This window comes from Rhinolophus ferrumequinum, chromosome 6 (assembly GCF_004115265.2).
Source record: "Rhinolophus ferrumequinum isolate MPI-CBG mRhiFer1 chromosome 6, mRhiFer1_v1.p, whole genome shotgun sequence".
Classification (NCBI taxonomy): Eukaryota; Metazoa; Chordata; class Mammalia; order Chiroptera; family Rhinolophidae; genus Rhinolophus; species Rhinolophus ferrumequinum.
Genome location: NC_046289.1, coordinates 50,427,573 through 50,454,681, shown reverse-complemented (window position 1 = coordinate 50,454,681; position 27,109 = coordinate 50,427,573). Strand labels below are relative to the sequence as shown.

General features: G+C 42.7%; 1 protein-coding gene across 1 annotated transcript in view; it reads right to left on the bottom strand.

Annotated features, from left to right (window-relative positions):
* MYO1E (myosin IE) overlaps positions 1-27,109 on the bottom strand; it is a 185,830-nt gene that overhangs the window by 108,532 nt on the left and 50,189 nt on the right. The gene's annotated exons all lie outside the window — the stretch shown is intronic.

Here is a 27,109-nt window from a genome sequence, read left to right as displayed (position 1 = left end):
CCCACCGCGTCACTTCAGCTTTTCTTTTCTCAATTTATAAAATGGGAGAAATAAGACCCACCACATAGAGTTGCTATCAGAGTTAAATAAAATGATATAATGTAAAGCACCAGTGTCTAGAGTATAGTACAAGCAATGATTGATGGTCTCCAAGAATTCCTTCCATCTTATTGTTTTATAGAATTTCAGTGAAACAGACACTTTCTGGACTTGTTTTGCAAATCACATGACAGAACTAAGAAGTGGGAAGACTTTGTATCACACATTGACTAGGCCACATTGTCACAATTCTCTCTCCATACACTTATCACTGTCAGTGTACTACTAGCCTTTCACATTCAAAGGATAAGCTCCATTCTGATGACTGATCACTGCTATATTATGAAGAAATGGACAGGACAGCCTAAACATGATCACAAAACATGCAATGAGCAGGAGGACCTCATCTGGCCCCATGGCCTCCTTGGACAGATGAAGCTGTGGCCCTTGTTCGCTTATTGGAGTTACAACTTAACACCAGGAACGGCTTCTGAACACCCTGTGACCTGCAGGGTTTCCTTTACCTTGGCATTTCTACAGTGGGATTCCCCCATGTGTTCAGCTATGTGCCAAGCCCTGGAGTTAGTGGGGGGATGGGAGCACCGTAGTGGGGAGTTCACTGTCCATTAAAGGACATCTCGATATTGACAGACATGACTCACAGATGTGATTCATGCATCAGCAACAGTCAATATGTAAATACATGTAAAATGGGTGTTCCAGCACTAGGAGACTCCTTTGTTCTCGGAGAGACAGAAACAACTTCCTGGAGAAGGCGCCATTTGAAGTGGATCTAAAATATTTTTAATTTGTCAGAGAAGAATAGAGGGGGGAGGATATTCATTATAATCTACTGGGGCAAAAAAGCTAATACATAACCAATAACGGCAAATAACACATGGCAAGATACTAGAAGGCTCTCCCTTCTCTTCAAACCCTTCATGCCTCCCACTGGATATGTCACACACTGGACAAGTATGGTAGGCGCTGAACTGAGCAAGACAGCTCCTGCTGCCTTCTCAGAAGTTCACTTTTTGGGAGAATCTGGACAAAAGAGAGAAAAAGTCTGAATAAGGGCACCTAGAAAGGTGTCAAAACTAGGATGAGAAAAACGTAATAGTTGGCTCTTCGAGATAAGGAGGAGGTTGGAAGGAAACAAGATGGATGCCATTTTAAATTTCACTTTTAAAAACTTGTTTGTTTTCTCTGTAGGAAACACAGGTCCTTCGATCAGAGCAAATTCTAAGAGTCTCTGGGAAAAGCAATTTAAAAAAAAAAAACAGCCAGGAAGGAGACACCATAGGAAAAGCATACCAGTGCCGTGGGCTTAGGCTCCAGAAGGGTTCTGGAAGGCTTGCCACCCATGCTGCCTTGCAGAGGGAAACTGTTTATATGATATATTTGGCTTTCTCAGAACCACATGCAGCATCAGTTCTACAAAATTACCTCAGACCTCACCACTCCTTCTTCCTCTTGTGGCAAAGCAGGAAAGAAAAAGCACGGCCACAGCATGACTCACTGGATTTCAATCAAATGCCCACGGTCTCCTTCCAACCAGATAGATTCCTAGCAACTCCTCCCTCCCCTGCCCTTCTTCCTTTTCCAGCTTGATTGTTCTCTCTGAGAGCTCACAAAAATTACTCTGCATAGAAAACTATGGTCTTGGAGTAACTAACCAGTAGGTGTGTTTATGTGTTTTTGACCCCAATAAATATCTCCCTACTTAAAAGAGGCACCAAAAAAAAGATACTTTCTCCTTGGAAAACGTAAGCAGAGTTGATCAAAACAGAAGGGGTATTAATAGGCTGTTAATAGAGTGGGAAATGGTTTATCATTTTCGAACCCTAGACAATGTCCTCAGAAGCGGAGGCTGAAAGTTGCCTTCAGACCGCAAACTACTGTCTTAGGACTGTGAAAACATAAATAGTGTTTCTGGAACAAACAACCTCAACCCCTTAGATTCTTCTTTGCACCCCTCACTGAGAGGAGGAAAGGCAGAAATGGGGACCTCCCCTTCTGTGTGAGGAGGGCCACTTTCCTCAGATGGCAAAGGACCAGTTTACCAGGCTGTCACCTCGGCAAGAGCTAGCTTCCTTCTTCTCTGCGGGCTTCTTTTTGGGTGGGAAGTCCTTTTTGTTTTGTTTCCCCACTAAAAATGGTTAATGTTTTAAACAAGTAGGGCTACTCAGCAAGGTATTTCATTTCCCAACAGTCCTTGATGAGTGGGGTGTGGCTGTACAAAGGAAGGATTGTAGCTGCTGACGTGCCAGCTAAGAAATGACAATGACAATAATACTAAATAATGATAATTACAATGATGATGATGAAAAGTTACTCTTATCCCTGACAATGACTGCAAATTACAAGGAAGATATTTCCCATCAGATGAGGATTGAGTGCAGACTTTCTCAGGTTCACATTTAGTTTCTAATGATGATTCAGTTTATTAAAAAGCAATGGATTCACACACAAATTCTAGAAAGTGGAGTACGCCCATATCAACATAATGGCCTGGTTTGTTCCTCGCATTTAGGAGGTGGCACCAAGACACAGGAGGTCCCTTACACAGGAAGAGCCCAGCTCACAGATTCGCTGGCTGATTTGAAAAGGCGGAGTGTCCCTCACTGGTGTGTGTTTACCAGGGTGGGGACCAGGAAGAGCGAAGGTGAGTCAGCACAAAGGTGGGGACTGTTCTCCTGAAAGCCTACCTTCCCTGGAGAAAGCCCCAGTATCCTCTGCCCGCTACAGCCAGGTTCTGCAGACACTCTCACTAGTGTCTCCGTGAGCATTTTTCTTTTTTGGTTCATCCAGGAGAGAGAAGACCATATACTGGGTAACTACAGGCTTCAAACATGCCCTTTGGTCGCCCAGAAAAGGGAGGCCATTAAATGTGCTGGGTAAATACAATACACCCAGTGTTGGGCAGGGCCTGGGGGTGGGGGTAATCGTCCATATTCTCACACTGTTCTAGGAAGAGAATACTACATAGCATTTTTAAAGAGCAACATGGAAATAGGTATCAAAATTGTAGTCACACAGACCAATACGTATACAGTTAACTAAATAAAAATGAAATTCACACCTCTTTGACCCAGCAATTATATTTTCAGGAGTTTACCTCTAGATATACCAAGATAAATGTAGAAGGCTATTGTTCCCTGTAGCAAAGTGTGTAATGGGGGAAAGTGGACACACTGTTTGTGGATAGATGAGAATATGGCACACCCTCCCTACAAAGGAGTTCTATGCAATCATTGAAAGGAGTCTGCTTGTGCTGACATGGAAAGATCTGCAAAATATACAATTTCATGAAAATAGCAATCAATATGTAGATTAAGTAAAAAATGAATGCATGTGTCTAAATTTCTAAAACGGCATGTGTTATAATTGTTTTTGTGAAGATACACAAGGTTCTATTGGGGAGAGAAAGGGTTTCAGGAAAAGGGTTACTTCTACTTTCCATTTTAAACTTTTCTGCAGTTTACATTTTTAAAAGAACCATATGCATGTCTTAGTAAAATTTAAAAATAAATAGAAACATTGAAAATGATGCCAATATAATCAAGCATTTTCAGAGGGTGGTATTAGGTGGTGACCAAGCTATCCCCAAAGCAGGGACCATCACTTAAGCCTGGGTTCTGTGCAGCTTCAAGATTTGAAAGGTGGATTGGGAGATGCTGTATGGATGAGACAATATCATGTCTGGGATGGTTAGTTGGTACACAAGCATGGTAAGACATCAGATCTGATTTCCAGAAAACTTGGAACTAGAATGCCCCCAGTGTTAGAAGGGTATCACCCTGAGAAGTAGAGAAAGCATAAACTTATTGTGAAAAATGGACCATGGGCAACACTCTAGTCTGCCGTCAAACTGCACTAGCTTTTTATTGGGATTTTTTTTTCTTTTTGTCCCAGTGAGTCATAACAGGAAAGGACCAGAACTATCTGTTTAGACTTTAATCTTTAAATTGACAGTCTGGGAATTCTACTTTTTGCAGTTCTGCTATTTGATTGGAAACACCTCCATTGCAAACTATGGGGTAGGGGAGGGCGAGGGGAACCAACCATAAATATTTATTTGTATCCTATGTGCCAAGCACAGTAAGCCAGCATTGAGCTTGCAATGTATTTCAACTTTATGCAACTTAGAAGCCCCACCATTATGTGATGTGAAGATTATATTTGAAGCATGCATGTGTGTGTGCTGAAGTACAGTGAACAGAGTGCAAGGAAGGAGTGTTTCTGGAAGAGTGGTAGGGGGCAGTCCGCAGCCAACAAATACCCCCCTTCTCCTCAACCTTGCGGGTAACTAGAACTCATACTTACTAAACACATAAATATGTGCCAATGTCTCACGTGATCTCATTTAATTCACCCATTACCGACAGGATATGAATATTACAATCTCTCTACTATTCTTTTACAAATGGGTAAAGTTGAGGTCCAATTGTCATTTACCAAGTTGCCTCTGCTTGGAGGGGCTGGGGATGGGAAAGTACATTGTGGGGCTGGCACACAAAGTGGGGGTGAGAGGAGGCTCGATGAATACAGAAGATGTGCTGACTAGTTTCATTCATATAAGTATATGTGACCTGGACCAAAGCGCAATATTTGTGTGACACTTCCACATATGTCTCAATTAATCCTGGGGACAAAGGGCCAGAGCTGAGACTTGTCATCAGGATTCCTGACTTCATTTTCTTTGCTCTTTCTGCTACACCACAGCTCACTTCCAATACCATCAAGGTTGTGTGTAGATGCTGGATCCAGCCAGGATCACAGGTCCAGTGGTCAGTCTCTGAGTCAGGGTTGGCCAGAGTCACCCTTCCAGGAAGCAAGTAGAGCAAACGTAAGTTATCGTCCTAACAGGGACACTTTGAGTGCAGAATGGAGTGTTGTTAATAAAGCTGGAACACGAGGCATAAACCAGGAGTGTCCCAGGTACATGTTTGTATCTGTGACCAACTTGACCTCAGAAAAGTCAGGGGTAACTCTCTCAGACTAGCCCGTCTAGCTAAGATTCTGGGCTCCTCAGCCACAGGGTCTCCCACAAATCACTGCCTCTGTGTTGGGTGGGCCTCTTAGCCACCTGCTCAGCAGACAGACGTTCCTCACATTACAGCGCCCCCAGGAGCTACTGTGAAGATCAAAGAAGACCAACAACCACAACAAGCCCCAGTCCTTCTGGAGTACCGCTGGTTTTATATGATGACATGACCAGAGGGCAAAGGGTAGACAGTACATGCCCGGCTGGCAACATTGGTTTGACTAATCGAGTGGGGAAGGGAAAAAAGGTTTGTAAAAAGTAACAGGAGACGGTAAAGTTCCCCAATTTTGTTTTAGTTGCATATATGATACTATTTATGTAAAATGGTATCTCTCTGTATGAAAATATGGTTGTTAAAATGTTGTAGTTGTTTATCTCTAAGTGTACTTTCCGCATGGCTTTATTTTTCTACTGAGCACGTATTATATAAAATGTGCACACACATATATAGCTGTTTTCATTGAAAAAGTTAGATCAAATAAGATAAGGGATAAGAGAGCATCTATAAAATGAAATATATATATATATATATACACACATACAGAGGGTGCCAAAAAAATGTCTACATATTTTAAGAAAGGAAAACTATTAAAATTGGAATATTCAATATATATCGATAACAAAAGATGAATACAAGTCACGTTTGACTTCTACAATTACAAGAAGTACTCAAAGTGGTTACCATCAGCGTCCAGACACTTCTGATTACGGCAAACTACTGCTTGGGCAATGCTGACCGAAGTGTCCACTTGTATACATTCTTTTGGCACCCTCAGTATACATGACACTGTTTTCCATATTTTCTGTCGTTCCGTGTCAGCTCAGGCCTCCAATTCTTGTTTACCCTAGCTTGCAGCTATAGTAGACTCTTCTTTAAATATCAATGGGTCCCAATCAGGAAAAGAAACAGTCTTTTTTTTACTTTCTCTGTCTGAAATGTCCCTCCCAAAAGGACCATTTTCTATATCAATGAACAAATCAAATCTAAGTTGTTATAAACAGTTAACATATTCCATCAGTTCTAACATTCTGAAATTAGAATGTGTCTTAAAAATCAATTCTGCGACACAGCTTAACTGTCAGCATTTTTGATTTTAAAGGGGGAAAAGTGATGTCTCTAACAACCAGAAGCATCTAAGGCTTGATGAATTATGAATGGACCACTTAGGAGGGGACAGGCACTGGTCTATGCACTTTACGAATATTAAGTTAATGTTTAATATCATCAAAGATATAAAATAGTATAAAGATTTTGATTGTTCTGGAAGAGTTGCACCATGTATTAATGTCACTTCAGGACCCGTGCAATGGTTTTTACTGGTGAGGCTGATGATTACCCAGTCCTAGAAGCTTTGCTGTGAAAATATTTGTAGCTGGTGCCCCCCCAGCCCCGCCTCATTCCAAACAGGATGAGGGTGTGTGTCCTGGCTGACAAGCTGCTTATAAGAGTGGCCCATCACCAGACCACAAGCTTGCAAGGCAAGGTCATTTCCTCTTCAATTTGTAAAGGCACAGACTTGTAGCTCTTGTAACCTAAGAGTTCCTTCAGTGTTAAGACCATTTGATGCAGGAACGAGGGCCAGCCCCCGCACTCCTGTGATATGTCCACCCCAGGAAATTATGAGTTCTACCTTTATTTACATACACTATACTCCAGTGTTTCCTACACCTCAGTCAATTTCAACTACTTTTATAACTTTTCTGTAACTTATCTGTATCAATTACTTTCATAACTTTGCTTACCTATAGGACAAGTTCCACCAGTCCGATGCTTCAAATGTTTGTATAAACTGTCCTTTTTAACTTGGCTACATCCTAAACAATCATCTCCACAAAATCACCAGTTTGGTGAGTTAGCCTTATTTCTTCAAGATGCGTTAAAATTATAATGAAGACATACGAGCACGATTTAAAACACCCCGTGTGGGGCTGTACATCCCCATCTTACCATCTCCATACAAGGAAACCCACTGCCATTCTCTGTTCAGCCCGTTCCTACCAATTTCAAGTCTAGTCATAGGGAATTCAAATGACTTCTATTGTATTTCCCGAGCGTATTTTTCTCTGCTATGGAAAATCTCACATGGCAAGACCAGATTCCCCTTTAGATAATAGGTGAGAGCCCAGGTTTTGTTTTCACAAGTAGAAAACTATTCTGTATTCATGTTCCGAACCTCCTGCACTTTCCATCAGGGGTCCCAAGAACCCTCCTGTAGTTCTCTCGCCTCAGGACTCCCCACGCCTTCCAGCCACACATGGAACTTTCTAGTCATCCCCAGGTTAAGGGCTTGTCTTGAGGAGAAAATTCTCTGTTGGGCACCTGCAATTTATTCTTTCTCTCTAGGGAAGCACTTCCTGCGGGTATTATCAGCACTGTTCATCTTTTCTGTCTCAGTCTCTAGGAAATCAAAATGGTGACTCTCTACCCTTTGGGAGAATATTATTCTTTTCACAAAACGGCTAATTCTCATTACATACTAGCACTGTGCTAACATTTTATGCGTGATAATTTATTTAATCCTCACAACCTGACCAGGCAGGACACTGAAGCACAGAGAAGTTAACTAACTTGCCCAGCTCCAACAGCTGGGCTTCAAACTCAGACCTCCCAGCTCTGGAATCTTGGGACTTAACCATTATACCTACTGCATCTCGTAATAAGGTTAACAGCAATAATTCTAAAGCTAATACTATCTGCCTTATTGCGTGTTTACTGTGTGTCATGTATCAACTTCTGTCATCTGCACAACACCCTGAAGCAGGCACTCTTAAGGGTATGTATAGTACTTGTGCAAAGCCTGGCAGCTAGGAGCCCACAGGGTGAGAAGTCTGGCTCTAACTGGACTTGCACAAAATAGAGAAAACTCAGTGCCATGGCATCGGCCTTTGGAATCTGTTCTCTGCCGTGTCCCCAGCATGGGGGCAGTGCCCGGCACACGGTCGGGTTCAATCATTACTCTGGTAAATGAATTCCAGGTTGCCTGAACTCTCTTAGAACTAGGTGTACCTCACTGTGACAGCGACACTGGGGAAAACTGGGGTCCTGGGCCCAGGGTCTGCCCCAAGGAAGAGTAAAGTTTCAAAAGCTTTCCTATCACTCCCAGCCCGAGATCAAAGGGAAGAAATGTTGCCCCTAAAGACAGTTCTTCTCTTTAACTGTCTACTGTCTTTCAGACAACAGGCTAATCTTGACCACAGGATGAGGTTAGAAATACTGGCACCAATGGCTCTTGTTCATATTAGTGATTCAAATGGTAATAAAAACAGGGAGGTAACTGAACAATTCTTTGTGACATAAAATGAACTATTGCGCTGCACCACGGTAGAAAGAAATCCTAATTTAAATACTGCTCTGAGGAAAAAGAAAAATATGCAAAGACTTATTAGCAAACTGCAGCAGAATTGATATCAACATGATTAAAAACAGTCTCCCAGGACTCACGATGGAATTCGGAATTCTTTTCTTACCTGTATATTTTTAAAGCCAATGGGGAAACACCGAACGGGTGTAAGAGTAGGATTTTAAGTGGCGGTGCGACAGATAAGGAGGTATGGGTATGTCATCTCTCACGTAGCGGTGCTGTTGCACAACATGCTAAGTGGGGAGAAGGGTCTGGAACGTGGTGGGCTGTCTCAGGGGCCTAGGCAGCCTTTGTTTGTCGTGGGTTAGCAGGGGAATACCGAGTCCAGGATAGAAGCTGAGCGCAGGGGTGAGGGGCGTCCCCTGAGCACCACAGTCACTAGCTGACACAGACCAGAAAAGTACAGAAGTGATAAATGCCTTCTACACCTTCTCCTGTTTTGGGCACTGGCACGTGGGGACTCTTTGCTTGCTTGATCTGGCCTGATCTGTGGCACACAGATGTCATGTTCCTCCAGGGACAAAATGTAGCCATAAAGTGTTGCCGGTCTTGGAGCTTTTAGGGTATAAATGAGATATGTTTACCAGATCCACAGAGATCTTGGGCCACAGACAGGGTGGTAAGAAGAGGGTTCAGTAGGCACATCTCAAGGGGAGAAGCCACGAGAGCAGCCAGTAATCAATACTGTGGTGCAGTGTCACCAAGGGTCCTGTAGACTCAGGACAACCTCATGTGTGAAGATAACTCCCGGCCTGTCCTCCCACTCCCTTTCATCACCCGGCCATTTCTTACCAACCATACTGGAATGGGACAAAAACGGGGCTGGGATGAAGGAATTTCGAAGGGGAAAGGGAGAATCATGTATAATATATACTTGATAATTCAATTAAAAGCCCTAAGATAGACAGGAAAGCAGGCTTTTGCTTCCTGATGCCCCTGTTATCAGCTAGGATCTCAGAAGCCACACCTGCACCTCGGAAGGCCAGCGCTGGGGCCCAAGTGTCAGGGGCGTGGGTGGCTGTGCAGCAAGGAGGAACACAGAGACTCTTATCTTGTTTTTATGTGTCTTTGACTACAGAAATTCTAAGGGGCTTTTACCACCTACCTGTTGTGAACCATCCCCTCCAGTTCAGGGGATGAATGTGCAATAAAACCAATTTGGGAGGCTTCACTGTGAGATTATCCAGGACCCTCATTTTTACGTTCTTCCAGGTTTGGGAGAGGGCACCAACAGGTACATTTTGCCTGAGTCCTTATCAAAGGATCCTTACCTTTCCAAAGATTCAACTGCAAGCAAATACAGATTTTTAAAAATACAGAAGTTGAAAAGGAAGGTGAAGAGAGCTATGCAGAGAGAGAGAGAGAGATGACCCTCTCTCTCTGTGGGGAAGGGATTCTAACTGAATAGAGGTGGTAGTACCCTTACAACTAAAAAGACTTTTAAAGAAGTGGTGTGTTTCAAGGACATTTAATAAAAGCAGCATTGCAAGGATTCCAATCACTAAGCATCAGTTTCTTTTTCTGTGAAATGGGGGATAGTATCAGTATCTACCATTTGGGGCTTCTGAGGGTGTTTAATTAGATAATGCATGGAGAGTTCATATTACACTGCCTGACCCACAGTGAGTGTTAAGTAAAGTTATCGTTAATAGTAATAAGTGAACTGGGAACACTGGTAGCCAGGGATAATGCCCTGATTAGATATCTGATGTTTTAAGAAAGAATCAGAGAACCATCATATCATCTGGGCAATAAGAATAGCAGAGACAGGATTCAATAAAGAAGTACAGAACTTTTCAAGTTTCACGATACTCAAATGATGTACAAGTGCATGCTATGTGAGACTTCTGAACTCAAGATTCTCTGACAATAGGGATGTACTACAGCAGGGTAGGAGATAGTTGCTGCCAGAAAAGGCACACAGAGAATCTAAGCGGCTAACTAAAAAGGAAGCCAGTAATGAAGAAGTACAATAAGGACCATCTTGAGTAACAGATTGATGCCTTACAGGCAAAAAATAAGTGAGATGTTTAAACTACAAAGGAATGGGGGAAGGAAGAGGCAAGAATACTTCTATATTTACATTCTGCATCCTAAAATTTTATAGCTGCAAGGGGCCTTCCCTACCAATCAACCAGGCCAAAGGTTTTACTTTACAGGTGAGGAATCTGAGGCCCAGAGAGGTGATTTTGTGAACCTTGACCCTCTAGCCTTCAGAGTGCATGAGGGCACGGGTGTCCACCCAAATATTAAATATTAGAAGAGCTTAATTTCTTCCTCATTTTTAATATTAAGAGCAATATAAATAGAAGTTTTAATATTTGCTTTCCAGTGGGTTATCTTGCATGCGAAGGTGCACAGAGCCCACATTTTGGGGACCACTTTCCTAGAACGCTTTGCGTTCTACCCAAGATACAGGCCTCTGTTTATGGGTTGGTGGTAGGGTTGATTAAGAGTCAAGATACTGGCTTAAAAATCAGAAACAAGTAGGTAAAGGAGAAAGGCACTCTCCAGAAGATGGGAGAAATGCCAGCAGAAATTAGAAAACTGTAATCTAACTGGAGATCTCTGGCTGGAGAATTCCATGGTGCTCCTTCCAATAGTAACTTTCTTCGGCTGGAATGATTAAAATTGAAAACAAAACACAAGCTAACCGTGTCTGATGAGATTATGGGGCATGGGTGGGTCACACCAGCTTTAATCTCACAACTCCATAGAGAGTCCAAGAAATGTTTGGTGACTGCTCATTGTCTTCTGTAAAATATAACACAGCATCAAAAATTCAATGCATGTCATCAAGACGTGTAGTCCACAATGTTTAGGGAACTGTTTTGGCACTCCGTGCCAAACACGACGTTAGGTGCTTTGTTTCATTTGGTCTCAAAAGAATTATAGAGCCAGGGAGGTACTATGATCCCCATGTAACAGATGAAAACATTGGCCAGAGAAAGTCATGGAGTCCAGATCTGTTCTTGGGCTTGGTGGGTTTAGAAACTCACAGCAGCTTTTACTGAGGCTAGGGGGGAAGACAAAAGATATGGGTTCCCCACTCTGAAAATAGCACAAGAGAGCCATTCTCTGATAGTGAGGCTTCAAATAGAGCACCTGAAGCTGCCTTAGGTCCCACATGGCAAGCTGGATGGATTGCCTTGGATACGAAACAGAGATTGCCGCTCTAAACAGGGGGGCATTTTAGGTGCACTGATATGATTACTAGTAGAAAGATAACGAGTGCTATGAGAAGCATCAGGAAAGCTGAGAGACCAGACGGTTGGAGCCACCCTGTGACAATAGGCTCTGCTGGTCTCTTTCAAAGTACTAATCACAGCCAGTTTCAAAGACAGAGAGCCCCACACCCAGGTCTTCAGTAAATGCAGGCTTCTCCTGCAAAATTCTTTGAGAAATAGATGATGATTTCCCTTTGTGGCAAAGATGCCTCTTAGTACAATAAGGACACTCAAATATGTTAAAAATAACCTCACAGAAATTCTCACTCAGACAAAACAGGCAAGATAGTCATCAACTGCCAAAACAGTCCCAACTAGGGATCCACTGGCGGAACTTGTGACAGAGCTTCCAAAGTCAAACCACATGGCACTCTCAGCCCTCAGAGTCAAGAGCAGTAGTAAAGTCTGGTCTTCCTTGTAGTAAGGAACAGGAATGAGTGTCAACGGGATTGGGATTGACACACAAATGATCGGGAAGCACTAATAACAGAAATCACTTTCTGCAAGGAATTGAGACAAACTGACCTCTCTGTGTAAGGTAGGAGAATGTGCCCACCCAGTTATGTAGAAAACAGTGTGCTCCATTTTGGGCAGGACAGCGAATAGAAAATAGATGTCAACATCACCACCTCCCAAAGAGGGCTGTGCTCAAAAACTGCCAGCAAGACCACAAGTGGATTTGCAAAAACATTTGCATGGTTTCTGGTTGCAAAAATGCTGGAAGGATTTGTACTACACTCTACCCCCAAGTGCACAAAAGTCCCTTTCTACCTGAGCCCCGAGACCCAAAATATGAGGAAAAGGAGCGCCAGCAGGCTTAATATTCTCCCTGGCTGTGACCCCTTCTCTTCCTGGGAGTCTGGCCAAAAGCACAGTATAACTTACTTATCAAATAACCAACACCCAAAGATACCTGGGAGTGACCACAAGTCAATTAAGGTCCATTGGAATCAAAAGCAAAAGGTTTCACCATTTGTTTGATGGAGTTTGGCTGAGTTTAAGATACAGACGTAGCTGCTAACTTTGCACTTAGAAGAAAAACTCATTGCAATTTATTTTTTTTAATCCAGTGGAGCAAGAGTACAAAGGTTAGAAAAGAGAGAAATAGCCTGAGATCCTGAGAAAGATAAAAAGCAAATGATTTAAATTAAACATGCAGGAAACATTAAAGAAAGAAATAAAACAATCCTAGAGATCTAAATATACAACAAAAAAAAGTTGTTTGATCATAGGGCAAGCTGTGTGAATAAATAAAATACCATAATGCTCTAAAGGAAAAAAAATTAAAGAAGAAAAAAGTTTCCTTCCAACTTCCATTCTAAGGAAACCACAGTTCTTTTGCTTGTTATAACTACAGCTCACATATTAAATGGCTAAATTCAGCTTTGAAAAACCTACCTAACATTCTCTAGTTCAAAAAAATGTAAGTGAACCAATCATTTCTAATCAGTGGGCAAGTTTTGTTTGCTGGGTGGGTTTGTTTTGAGTGTCTGTGAATAAAGGCAAGGGTAATTTTATTTTTTTGTTATTTAAAATTTTCTCCTTTTAAAACAAACAAACAAAAAAACACACAACAACACCTGGCGTTGTTTTACAGGACTCCAAGGCAAATTTATCAGTTTTGAAGAGAGGTTTGACTATTTTAAAACATACCGGGTAATTGGTGTTTCCCTTGTCTCCAAATCAAAAGTCTGCACCACCTTTTCTTAAAGGTGTTCCTGTAGCACTTCTCGGCTGTGAGTCTGTGCACCGCTATAGAGCTCTTATTATTATTTAAACTTCCATGAAAGGCACCTCAACTGGCAGCCTTGTGAGTTGTGAAATGAAAAGTGTATTATGGCAGAAACAAAACTCGAGTTGGGCACAAGGATGGACAACAATGCGCAAAGCTACAGATGGCAGTGGGAGGCCTAAAAACAATGTGCAGTTCCTTTCTATTCTGTTTTGCCCCATTGTGTTTTGAATAGACTGAATCACTGCCCAGCTTCGGGGCCCAGCCTCTGAAAGGGCCCATTGTAAAGGATATGCTTTCCAGAGCAGAGTTAAGGTTGCTGTAGTAACCTTCACGATGAATTTCCTGACCAGTGTGATGAAAATCTCAACTGAATTGTGACATTACTATAGTTACAAACAAGACTGCAAAACGAGCATGGGCCTACCCAGTTAGGGGGTCTTTTCTTATCGGATCGTAACCCACTATCTGCTTCCTAAATCACTCACACAGCCAAAGAAGGGACTGAATTTCTAAGAGCCAGAGCTTGAGAAGTAAACCTGTACGGTGTTTGGGGGGGGGGGGGTTTGGGGGTCTCTCCCAAAGGCTTGGGGTTGGTGGGCAAATGGGAGTTTGCAGGCCAAGAAGCCTCACAGCTCATGATCTGTTTCAACCGTAATGTTTGCTGGGTTGGGAAAGCCACTTCTCTGGAGCTGCACAGATACCTGTGGTCCAAATGGCACAAGCAAAGACTATGTCCACACTTGGTTGGGAGAAAACCGTTCAGGATTTAGCAGAGTGCCCCTTAATTCCACCATGAAAAGGCAGAAGGCAATTATCCCAATTCACCAGATGGAACACTAACCTAGAATGAAACCCTGTCCAATGAACTCTGTTCAGGGCTCACTATGTACCAAGCAACGTTCTAAGCTCTTTACATATATGAACTCGTTAACTGTCCCCACAAACCTATATGGTTGGCATTATCATCAATCCCCACTTTAAGGCCCTAGCACAAAAAAAAAAAAATGACATCACTTGCCCCAGATCAATAGCCAGTAAGCAAATATTCTGGTTCCAGAATCTTTATTGAGCTTTTCCACAGAGACAATGGGTGTTCGGATCTGGAACTCTGGAGCTTAGGAGCCAGAGTTTGGGAGTCCTCCACTGGCTACTAACAAGTTGTTGCCATAGGCCTGGGCAAGATTGTGCAGAACAGGGAGCAACTGGGAGACAGAAAACTAAGGATGGGAAGGTCTTGCATCCATCCATTTGTTCATTCCTTCCTTCATTCATTCCAATAGTTATGCCCCTCCTAGGAGCCAAGCACTGTTCTAGACCGTGGAGTGACACTTGCAGACCACACCAACAAGGCTCCTGCTTTCATCAAGCTTGCCTTCTCATTGGTGAGGCAGAAGACAGATAAGACAGGTAGGAAAAATAGAGGCAGCTGAGGGAAAGTCAGGAGGGCAAGGCTGAGTACTTGGCCGTGGACACAGGAAGTAGGCAGCCAAAATGGAATCCTACTCAGAGTGCAGCCCAGGTCACACAGAAAGACTGTCTTTTTTCCAAAGGGAATGGGCCGAACTACTTTAGTCAGATCCCCTTCCAGTAAGAGAAATAACACCATCTCTTCTTTGTACATTGCTTTTAGCATCTCAGTACGTAGCTGTTTATCATCCCATGTGAGTCCCCAAGTGACTCAGCAAGCCAGGCAGGGAGCAGGTATAATTATCTCCATTTTGTAGCTTGAACAGGCTGGAAAATTTTCCCTGATATATTTGAGGACCCCAGAGGAGTGGTGGAGATGGGGGAGGGCTGAAGAGCAAATTTCCGGTTGGGCTCATTAGTTTTGGGGAATGTCCTTCTGTTTAGCTGTCTAGTATGATGATGGTTATGTCACTTATTGCTGGGTTATTATTAAGCTGGACTGTAAGTCTCTCTGTGTGCTGGATCTCGTCTACTTAGAAATAAAGAGGGAGCAGGAGGAGGGAACCAGAACCAAAAACAGAGCTAGACTGCTTTTAACCCTGGTAGAGATAAGGACAAAACAAACAGCTCTTTAAAAACACAATTTCTAAGCATACTTAAAGGAGCAATTCCAGCCTGGAAGCCTCTCAGCTGGGTAATGCACCACCCTAAAGAAAGGGCAAAATTATCAAGGCAGGGAGAAGCAGAGACGTCAGGCTGTGGATGAAAGCCCTATGCCATGCCAACTTCTAAGTAAGATGAGGAATTACAGTAATTCAGCCCACAGAGATTTCCCATTTTAACTGATGTTTCCTGTTTTCTATGCTGGGCATCGTAAGGATATTCAGAACCAGACCCAGAGTTCACAGGCCGTCCCTTTCACTGGGGTACATTCTTTTCTGTCCACTCATCACATTATGTGTAACATTACAACCCAAAATAGATGTTTTCCTACTAACCTCAATTTGCGGCCATTACCATTACTGTTACGGAGAGAATTCTTGGCTCTGTGGGGCCGAGACAGCGAGAGCAGCAATGTCGTCTAACAGTTCCCAGGCCTGGGGCCCTTGAAATACAGTCAGGACCCGGTGGTTGGTGTCTCTGCAGGAACTGTCCACATCCACCAGGGTTTGATTTGACTTTGGGGTAAGGATGAGGGACAGAGAGGGGACAAAAATCTTTTTCCAGGTCTTTCAGCTGATTGCCAACCCATCTCAGGGTAGAGGAGACAACTAGGGTTTTTTTTTTCATTTTGTTTGTTTTTGATCGTAGGATAATGAACGTATGGTTTTTTAAAAACCTTTCATTTTGAAACAATTTCAACATCTCAGAAGAGTTACAAAAAATATATAAAGAATTCTTATACTTGTTACCAATTTGTAACATTTTGCCACATTTGCTTCCCTCCCACCCTGTCTCTCTCTCTCTCTCTCTCTCTCTTTCTGTCTGTCTCTCTCAATCTCTCTAATGTGTGTGTGTGTGTGTGTGTGTGTGTGTCTGTGTTTATCTAAACCATTTGAAAATAGGTTGTATACCTCATACCCTTTTATTCCTTCAATGTGTACATCTTAAGAAGGGAATTTTCTTCTATAACCAGAGTAAACAACTTCAGGAAACATAACATTGATACTTTTCACCCAAGTCAATATTCCAATTTCATCAGTTATCCCAATAACGTCCTCTGACAATACTTCTCCCCCTGGTGCAGAATCAAGTACTGCATTTAGTTTTCATATTTCTTTAGTCCCTTTTAATTTCTAACAGCTCTTCAGCTTTCTTTTGTCTTTTATGATGTTGACATATTAAAGAATTTGTGCCAGTTATTTTATAGAAATTCCCTCAGTTGGGGTTTGTCTGATATTTCCTTGTAATTAGATTCAGCTTTTGCATTTCTTGGCTAGAATTCTAGTCAAGTGATTCTGTGTCCTGCTCAGGGAATCACGTCTGGAGGTACAATGATTTTTGTTGGTGTTTGTTGGTGATACTCATTTTTATCACTTGGTTAAGTACTGTCCCATTTCCCCATTGCATACTTTCTATTTTTTTCCTGATGTTAGTGGAAAGCAATTTGTGGGGAGATACTCTGAGACTACATAAATATCTTGTCCCTCATCGAACTTTGACAACCAACTTTGATAGAATTAAAGTCGAGTTATTTAGCATTTAGGGAGAATGCATTACTCTCAGAAGCAAAGTGTTTCAGACAGACAAGCGCTCTGGAATATCTATGTGGGCCTCTCAGAGACATGGTAGCTGGTTTCCTCACACCTGCTGGCTTCTAGGTAGGCTGAGTTTGCTGGGTGGCTAGGCCCCTCATCTGTGACACCTAGTTTTACCTCCACAGAGCGTGAAATAATGCATTCCTAGAAGTTGAGCTGAAAACCAGAAGTATGAGTCAAGGTGATTCTTAATGGCCCAGATAGCAGCGTGGAAAGAGGAAAGAGGTATACAAGGAAACTGGGTCTGTCCATATACAAAGCTATTATGGGGGGGATATTCATCTGTGGCTCCCTCTAGCAGTGTACCTCTGAGCCTTGTGCCCACCCCGGCCTCATTCCTCCTCTCTTTTTAGCTACAGTGCTGTTAAATGAGTATCCACTTACAAGGTGGACGTGGTGGAAGTGTCTTTGGAGCAGACAGCTTAAGCCAGATGGGGTCAAGGGAGTTGGGGCCTACGAACAACATCAGTGAACAGGATGAAGTTCCACCAGTTACTTCAAAGAGTTTGCCAACAATTGTTCTTGAGCCACAGAGAAGGATGACCTTTATGCCCAACCTTAGACACCTGCCATTCTTGTTCCCACGGGGGAGAGTCATCAAACTTTTTTTTTTTTTTTGGCTAAAAATTATTCTGTGGAACTATTGCCTCAGAGGACTTTCTTATACAAGAACCACCAATAGACGGCCACTTCCCCAATCAGAGCAGCTGGGACAAAACTTTGGAATGAAGCCCAAAGTGTCTCTACAGCCAGTTATCACAGAAATGAAAAGCCGTGAACCTATCCAGAGACCAAAGATTCTCCTTGCCCTGTCAATATTAAAGCCACATGTGTTGCAAGCCTAGAGCCCATTCCTGAAAGGTATGTATGTATGTGATTTTAACAGCTACTGCTGAAACAATACTGGAAAAATAAAAGTTTTATACTTTTTAGATAAAAAGTTTACATTTAAGATTCATTTTCCCTCTTCTAGCTAGAATAATGAGGCATGAAGTATTGGTAGTGTGGTCCAAAATTCCCAAAGATTCATAAACATAAACAGGAGTTGGCATCAATAACAGTAATTTCAGGGATGGCATTCTTTTAATAACAGCTGTGCTCATTTGGTCTTTTTCCTGAATCACTTCCGTATGCAGCCGTTCACTGATTCAATCATTGAACCTAGTCAACAAAACCTGTGCTAGGTACTGAGTCAGGCCCTGGGGGTATAATGATTTTTAGAAAAGATACAAAGGTTTACAAATTAATCACATAAGTCTCAGTCATAGTTTCAGTGCGAAAAATGAATTTTGTTGACATAAGATTTAATCCTGTCATAATTTATAAAGACACTGAATGAGCCAGTGACTGCTAGGTAAAAGAATGCGAGAATGCCCTTCACACTTCATTGTGAAATATTACCCCTGGCTGCCAGGTAAGCTGAGAAGACCTAAGTTCACACAAATCATTGATCTTCATGGACAACTGAATTCCAACCTGAATGACCCCATTTTAAAAATGCTATAGTTAATTTCATTTTAGAAACACAGGCCCAAGCTCTGCCAATGACCAGCTCTACTTATCATTCATTCCATTTAAATTGATTAGTTTTTTTTTTTCTTAAAAGAACATTTCCCACCTCAAACATTGCTTTTAAAAAAATCTCAATGCCCAGCTGTGGGACAGAAATTTAGTGTAAGGCATGCGACACCATCTCCCACCTGGCAAGAGGTTTTAAATATCCTAACTGGAACCCCTAAATCTTTAATGTAATGTAAGATCTTTGTCGGATAGACTTTGCTGCCACTGAGAAACTGAAAGGACATTTGAGCAACTGTTTACTACAGACCAGTTAGCTGCTCTATAATTTATCCTCAGGTAAAGTGCTAAGTGTTAAATGCCTGGGTTTGGCCCTCTTGAATCTCTTCTTAGAAGAAAATCTAGGGCAGCTCTTCCCAACCAGCAAGACCAGTCATTGGCGAAATGCTGCGGGTAGGCTGGTTCTCCTGTTCCCAGGGCTCTGCCTAACCAGTCACTGAAGGCCGTTCCCTTTCCTAGGTCTTTCTTGGTAAAAGATACTACCAAGTAGTTAGAACTACTTAACAGTCACCACCACCATTCTCAGCCACGCACCCTCTCCACCCACCCCCACTCTCGGACTTAATCATGGGAGGAAGTGAATCCATCCCTGATGCTGTCACATTTTCTGAAATCTGGAAGTGGGTCACATGATATAAAGGAAGTTTTGTGCTGGTCGAAAGCAATGTGCGGGGGCCCGATCTAGAAACCTGCGATCGACTTTTAGCTAGAAACCTTTCAGGGTTCTCATTTAAAAAGACATTCTGAAAACGACCCTCTTTGGTTGGAGGTATGGTTATGAAGAATTTTGGCAGGCTTTCTTGAAGGGCTCATCGCCTAGCTCTAAGAGAACATCCAAACGACGAAATCATAGTCGTAACAAGAGTAATAGCAATAACAAACTCTTTAAGCAGGCTTATTTTATACCTTATTTTTCTTTTAAAAATTGAGCAGTGACAGCCTATGAATCCTCAGGATTAGTTTTAATGTCTCCTTAGTTGATGGCCTACACATTAACGAATGTACCCAACGCCCAGGAAGCATCTTCTCTGGAGGAAAATGTGGACTCCATATTAGAATGTGTATTTACATCTAAGCACTTTAAAATAGATGAATTCCCCCATTTAATTTATGGCAACTTGTAGTCAGGAGAGTTCACCTCCTCTTTCCTCAGAAATGTCCTCATTCCTAGGGAATCTTACCCTTGTGGCTGCAATCCTGAAAGCTAGCCTCCTGTTGGGATGCACGCGGCCCCCTCACAGACTTGTCAGCAGGAGCCCTGCATTTAGAGAAAGCACTTAGGGCCCTCAGCAGTGTCTCAGAGGCTAACATTTATACCTGAGAAGATTCTCTTGGACGTTAGGAGAAATCAAGTGAGTAACAACCACTCTCAATACTTGAGTCAACTTTATCATCACGAAGTCCCCCAATTCTGCCACGACCTGGCAGAGCGCAAAGGCCCGGGGCTGGCATCTGAAGAACAGACTCAAATTTCCTCTTCTGACACTGGATGGGTGGCCTGGGGGGGATTTACTTTAACTCCCTTGTTTCCAACCTCTCAGGGTTGTTAGCGAGGGACCAATGAGATAAAGAACAGGAAAGTCCTTCGTAAACCTTATAGTACCAGATAAGTGAGTTATTTTGATAATGTCAAGAGAGAATCAAATAATAAAATAAATTTATTAATTAATGCCCTCACACTAATTGTGATACACCTTACAGAATTTACTTTCCCCCATCCTCAAACCTGTTTCCAAAAAATTGCAAGGAGAACACATAAATAAAGGTGAATTTGTCTACATAAAGCCTCCGTTGGAGGTAATGAGAGAGGATGGAATCTGGCTAAAACCCCAATAAAGTCCCAGGCAGGCTGAGAATCAGATGTGGGGAAAGGTGAAGAAAGAAAAGGTTAGAAACGGTACACCGGGAAGCTGACAGAACCAGAATGGTAATGAGATCATTTAGCTACTAAAGATTTGGGGACATGTCCACATAACTAAAGCACTTTCCTAAATATCTGGAGAGAACAATCAACCCAAAATATAATTCCTATACAATCAATAGAAATTAGTCTGTTGTTTTGCTGTCCTGACATTAATTCGACGTAATTATAATTGATTCCCTGACTAGATCCTGAGTGCCACGTAGGCAGGGAAATCTTGTCTCTTTCTCTGAATTTCCAGGGTCCAATTTGTGATGGGCACAAAGTCGGTGCTCAAAAGCTGTTTATTATAGTGAACAAGCCATGTAAGACCCTCGCCTAATAAAATAACACTAAGAATATAATGGCTCCTTTCCTGAATACATGGCACTTCATAGTTAAGCATTTTCACATACATTATCCTGTTGCAGTGATGACTGAAGTACTTCTAAGGCAGGCATCCCTATTTCCATTTTCTAAACGAGCAAGGTGACGGTCTGGAACTTGGCCAAGGTCACACATAAAGCAAAAGGCACACCTGGATTCTTACTCTACTTCACTTCAGGTATAGCCTCTTTTTATCTCTTCACAGCACTCAGCTGATAATGACACAGAATTATCTGGAGCTGAAATATATCTTGGGTCTAGAGTTTTCCTTTAGGCTTCTGAAGCTCGCTGAAAATTTTACAGGGCTGTCAGGAAAAAGGGTGATCTTCTAATTACTTAGGACACGAAACAAGTCCTAATGTGACTTTTGCCTGTTTTTTTTTTCTTCATTCAAATGAATGTTGTATCTTCTTTCCAGAAGAACTCTCCTTTCAAGAGGGCTCTGTTGAAACTAGCCTGGTTTGGGTAGAAATGCCCAGGGGATCAGGCTCTTGATTCATAGTTCCTTCCCAAGTACAGATGAGTGGGGACTACGAATGCAAAATTACTTACTGATGTAAATTAAGCTATAAATTGAGCTATTCATTGACCTGAGCTCAAATCAAATCTTAGAAAAGTAGAATTTGTCATTATTTTCCCTGTCAAAATCAAAATTAAATGCCTTGGATTTGTAAAGTGCTTTGTAATTTTAAAAAGCACTTTCACATATACTTTTTCACTTAATCTTCATAACATTGTAAAGTTGGTAGTACCATCCTTGATTTATAGATCAGGAAATGGAAACTTTTAGAGGTTAAGAAGCTGGCCCAAGGTTACAGTGAGGTCTCCTCTAAATGAACCCAGTTTTCCTGAATTTACAGAACAGTATTACCCCATGTATATAGGACATCAATAACATGTCGATGTCTTCCAGCCAAAGCCCACCAGGAACACACCTGTAATTGCACAAGGTGGGTTCATTATTCATTGCAGTGAGGGGAAACCATGAGGTCTCCTCAGTAAGAAAGTATTAGAACCTATTACAGGATTTGGGCTTTGGTTGGGTGGATTTCGGAGAGGTCTCAGGAAACAGGGGTTTGCTCTAAATTGGGCACTGTCAGAAAGCGGGCAATTCTATGATGAGGTGTTTCAATAAATGTTATCTCCAGGGGGAGCTCACTAGACCATAGAGAGAGCCGTAAACTGATAAGGAAGCAGTGGTCACCGGGTGACAGGATGGTTGGTAGGCATTGGTGTAGGTTGTACAGGAACTTCGTTTTGTCTGTGCTTAGACAAAATCACGTGGTGGACTTGCTTGGTCTCACTTGACCATGGCTTCAGCTGGACATTGTCTGAGGCTGGTGTTGGGTGAGCTTGCTCAGGTCTAACAGGACAAACATGGCCTAGATGGGCCAGGCCAGCTTCCAAGAACACGAAGGCCGAGCTCTGTCAGACCAGAGAATGTCAGGGCTGGCTTTTTTCTTTCTCCAACAACAGTCTCTGAGCAGCCTTCCAATCTAGCAGAAAGTCAAGAAGAGCATTCAATATAACTTAAATGAAACCTTAACTTAGTGAAACCAAAACTACAATCAGCACTAAACTGTCCCGGGAACTCTCTAACAGATGTGATAAGCTTTGAGTCACAATCTTCTTGCATGGACTTGTCCCTTCCTCCATTCCGATCCGATTCTGAACAGCTGGCTGGCTCGTGGGCAGATAGTAGGTTGAACTGTGGCAGCACCTGCATTTTGTTCCCCACTGTCTGTGCTTCCTTTCCCTGAGTAATATAATCTCTGGCTTCTAGTTGGGCGCCTAGATACTCAGAATAAAGAATTCATTCTTGTGCAGCTAGGTGTGGCCAGGTGATGTAAGAAGGGGTGTGTGCAAGTTCTAGGACCTTCAAAAAGGGAGGGAGCAGGTGTGGTTCCACTTACCACTCCTTGCTCAAAATTGGCAGGTGGTGGCCAGAGTGTTGCGTGGGCCCGTAAGCATCAGGGCCACACCCTGGGGGTAGCAGAGCAGAAAATGGGAAGCAGCCTGCACCCCAGGCAACCGCAGGGCTCCATACCAGCTTTACACAGCCTATAGCCAGAGTTTTAAGTGGGAGAGAAATAAATACTCACACTGCAGTAACAATCAATAAAATTCATTCATAATTGCAGCTGCATATTCTCAGGTGGAAATTTTTTCCATTTAAATGGGGCAAAATTAAATTTAATCCCAGAAGTTCTTCTATAGCACCAGGTTTACATAAACCTTTCCCTATTTGAATCCCTTTGCTTTGCATTGCTCCTCCCGTCTTCTCAGTAATGCACAATACAGGTAAGAATCTGTTTGTAACATTGCTGTTTGTTGTTGTATTCACTAATTGTTTTATGAGTGTATTTATGGCTTATCTAATTATATATAGTATACTTCTAATTTTCACCTTTTTGTCTCTTTCCCAATAACCCAAAGCCCTCTCGTAGGGGCATAAAAGATACTGAACAAATGTCTGTCTTAATGAGTCTTTAAAGACTATAATGAAATCCTATTTTAACGTCTTCTACTTCTTCTATTCACTTATCCTCATGTGAGATATTCATATTCATGGATGGACAAAAAAATATACCTCAGCTAAATTGTAAATTGCTATGGGATTGCTCCACAGGTTGGCAAAACCTCAAATGTTAAATCTGTGAGTACCAAGAGTTTAAATATATAAAATGCCTTTATTTGTAAAAGGCCTCAAAGGATTTTTTTTCCCACTGTTGATTCATCATATCCCTTACAATTGCAAAACCATTTCCAATTTACCAATGTGCTTTCATACTCATGTCACCGTCCCTGTAGTCAGCCTGGATACATATTAGTAATTTACAAGTTACAAACAGGAGCTAAAAGTCCTGAGATGGTGAGTCACTGCTCGTGGAGCCATGTATCTAAGAAAACCCTGTAAATGGCCCTTTGGGCTATTTTCCTGGATTCTGTGTTCTGAGCACTGCTGCAGTAAGCTGTCTCGTGCCTGTATCTTTGCACCCGGGGCTAACATTTCTGTGGGACAGACTCCCAAGTGGAACTTCTGGTCAAAGGTTTGAGCATGGGACGTGAGGAGGTGGAGGGGCACTGGGAAGGGAAATTCCTGGCAGGGAAAGGAAAGAGAGCAAAGACAGGTCAGGAAGGCATGCCTGACGAGATCACTGTCCCCATTTTATTTAGCTGGAAATGTAGGCCACTGCTTTCTAACTCCAGAGTGAAACTAAGTCCAAGTGGATGACACCCAGGGGAGCTGCTGGGATGGCCTGGGCAGTGGCCCCTGTCCAGCGTCTCGGGTGGCACTTGAGCATGGGTTAGCAGGCCCGCTCTGCCAGCAGCTGCATTGGCACCTTGGGTCCTGGGGGGATGAGGTTCAGCAGAGTTGTTCTTTATTGGAAAGAGAACAAGCAAGAGCTGGGACTGGCCACAGTGGGACAGGGACAGAGCCGAGACCCAGATTCTGTCTCTCAAATTTGATCGACGTTAATCCTGATTATAATTCTGACATTTCCTTCCCCCTCTCAGGGTTTGCTTCATCTACCCCTAATCTAGCCCTTTGGGTGAGTATGCAATTTATGATCAATTTCAATGAGTTTAAAACAAATCCTCTACAACAATATATAACGTATTTATTTTTACTTATTTATGTTTTATTTCCAGAGGGAGAGAATGGCAGAAAGAGTCCTAAGAGTCAGTGTGGGGACAGAGCCCCAGAAAGCAGTTTCCAGGCTCTCGGCCTCATGTGGAAAGGTGCTGGCTCAGGTAGTAAATGGCCATCAGCTGTGGCTGGTTGGCCGTCAGCTGTAACCATTGAGCCATTGGCCACTAATATAACTGCCGCGGCTACGGAGGGAAGTCGGCTACGGAGGGAAGTCGAGGAGAGAGGAGGAGAGAGGAGGAGACTGAAGGAGAGTGGAGGAGAGTCGGTCGGTTGGCAGCAAAGCGGACAGCAGGTCGCACATCGTGTAAACCCAGCGAGAACATAGTGGTATGACTTCCCTACCTATGGCTCCGTGGGTGTTCCTTTTTGGCCTAGCCATATCCTGCGTTCCTGTGTGGGGAGTGGGATCAGAGACCCCGCCTGACACCCTGCAGGCCGCCCCGCACGACACTTGGCATAGTCGGCAGGATATCCCGCATGACAGTCAGAAAACTAGGAAGAAGAGAAAGAAGACTGAAGAGGAGCAGGGAAGGGGAAGAAATATGTATTATGCACTGGCTCTGATCTAGGCACTTTACAGACATTAACTGATGTTTATCTTCACAATAATCCTGTAAGAATGGTGCTATTAATGAGAAAATAGAGCTTGGAGAAGTTAAGAGTCTTGTCCAAACACTAACCCCACCCCAGATCCCCAAAAAAGAAGCAGGACTCGAATTCAGTTCTTCTGATCGGTCAGGGGATTTCCCATTGTTCCAAGGTTGTGAAAACTGAGTAAGATTATGGATGCAAAAGCTACTGAAGGGTAGAGAATATCCCGAGGATAATGCTAGGCCCTGGCAATTTATGTCCACTAAGAAAGTGAGTCTCCCTGGAGGTCAGCCAGTAGTCCAGCCTTACGTCAGATGGAACCGAGTTGAGCCCAGGGCAGGAAGGGCGCATCCGAAGGGCACTGAGCAGGTTGAAGGAGGCTGTTCCCTTAGACAAGGGCACTCCACTGAGAGGAACCTTCTCGGAAGGTTGTGGGCCGACATTTGTGTCTTTTTTCCATTTTTCCTTTTAAAATACCTTTATTCCCAAGGTTGCTCCTGACTTTCTTCCATATAATTTCCATTTTTTCACTTTCCTTTCCAACACAATAAAGCATAATTCAAGTTAATTGGGGAGACACAAAGAGAAGGTTTTTCTATAAGACCTTGTATATTTTTTACAAATACATATATACATATATGTATGTGTGTGTATATATATATATATATATAAAATCCATAGAAAACTTATATACCCACACAGATACACATACACACAGACACACACAGACACACAAACACTCATATTTTTCAACAGGCTAAGCATGACCCTTGAGTCCTTACTGCCCCCACATGCAAACCTATTGGTTCTACCTCAGACCAGTTTCTCAGCTCCACCCCCTCTTCTCCTCATGCCACTGCCTTACTTACGGGCTCATTATTTCTCACCTGTACTAGCACCCTAACTGGTCTTTTTGGTCAGAACCCACCTCCTGCCACTTTGGCCCCTCTCTTCACAATGTACCCTCCCTTCATAATTACATAAGTGAGTTGCTAGGTTTCCTGGAGGTGAAGGCAGCTTCCTAACCCTCCCCAGGACCACCTCACACAGGTGAGTTGACCAGCTGGGTATAACAGCAAGCCTACTGCTACCTTGAGTCTTAAAACAAGGTGCAGCAAAGTGTCTGTTATGGGTTGAATTGTGTCCCCCTCCAAAAGAAAGGTATGCTGAAGTGCTACACCCTGGGCATTGTAAATGTGATATTTGGAGATGTAATCAAGTTAAGATGAAGTCATTCGGGTGGGCCTTAATCCAATATGACCGATGTCCTTGTAAGAAAAGGAGAAGAGACAACAGATATACAAGGAGAAAGCTATGTGTGTGATGATGGAGGCAAACATTAGAGTGACGTGTCTACCAACCAAGGAACTCCAAGGATTGTTGGCAACACCAGAAGCCAAGAGAAAGGCACAGAACAGATTTTCTCCTAAAGACTTCAGTGAGAGCATGGCCCGACTGATGCCCTGATTTCAGATTCTAGCCTCCAGAACTGTGAGAGAATAAGTTTTTGTTGTTTTCTGCTACCCAGTTTTTGGTAATTTGTTATGGCAGCCCTAGGAAACTAATAAAGTGTCTAAAGAAAGGGGGGAAGAGTTCACCATCAAGAGAGAAGCCTTCAAATAAAAACTCTACAATATTGCCTCTGTTAGTTTCATACCGACTCCCAAAAGAAACCAGTAGCCTCCAGAATTATGATTCTAAAGAACAAACTTGATTGTCATCCCGTTTTTTTTAAAAAACAAAACAAAACAAAAAACACCAGAAAACCTCCATTTTCTACAGAACAAAATCCACATCCCTAATATGCCAGGGCTCCAATGTGGCCCAACCTATCTTTCTAGGATAATCACCATCCTTCCCCTTCCTCTCCAATTCTCTCCTTGCATGCGAACCTTCAGCCATCACACTGCCATGGAGTCCAGC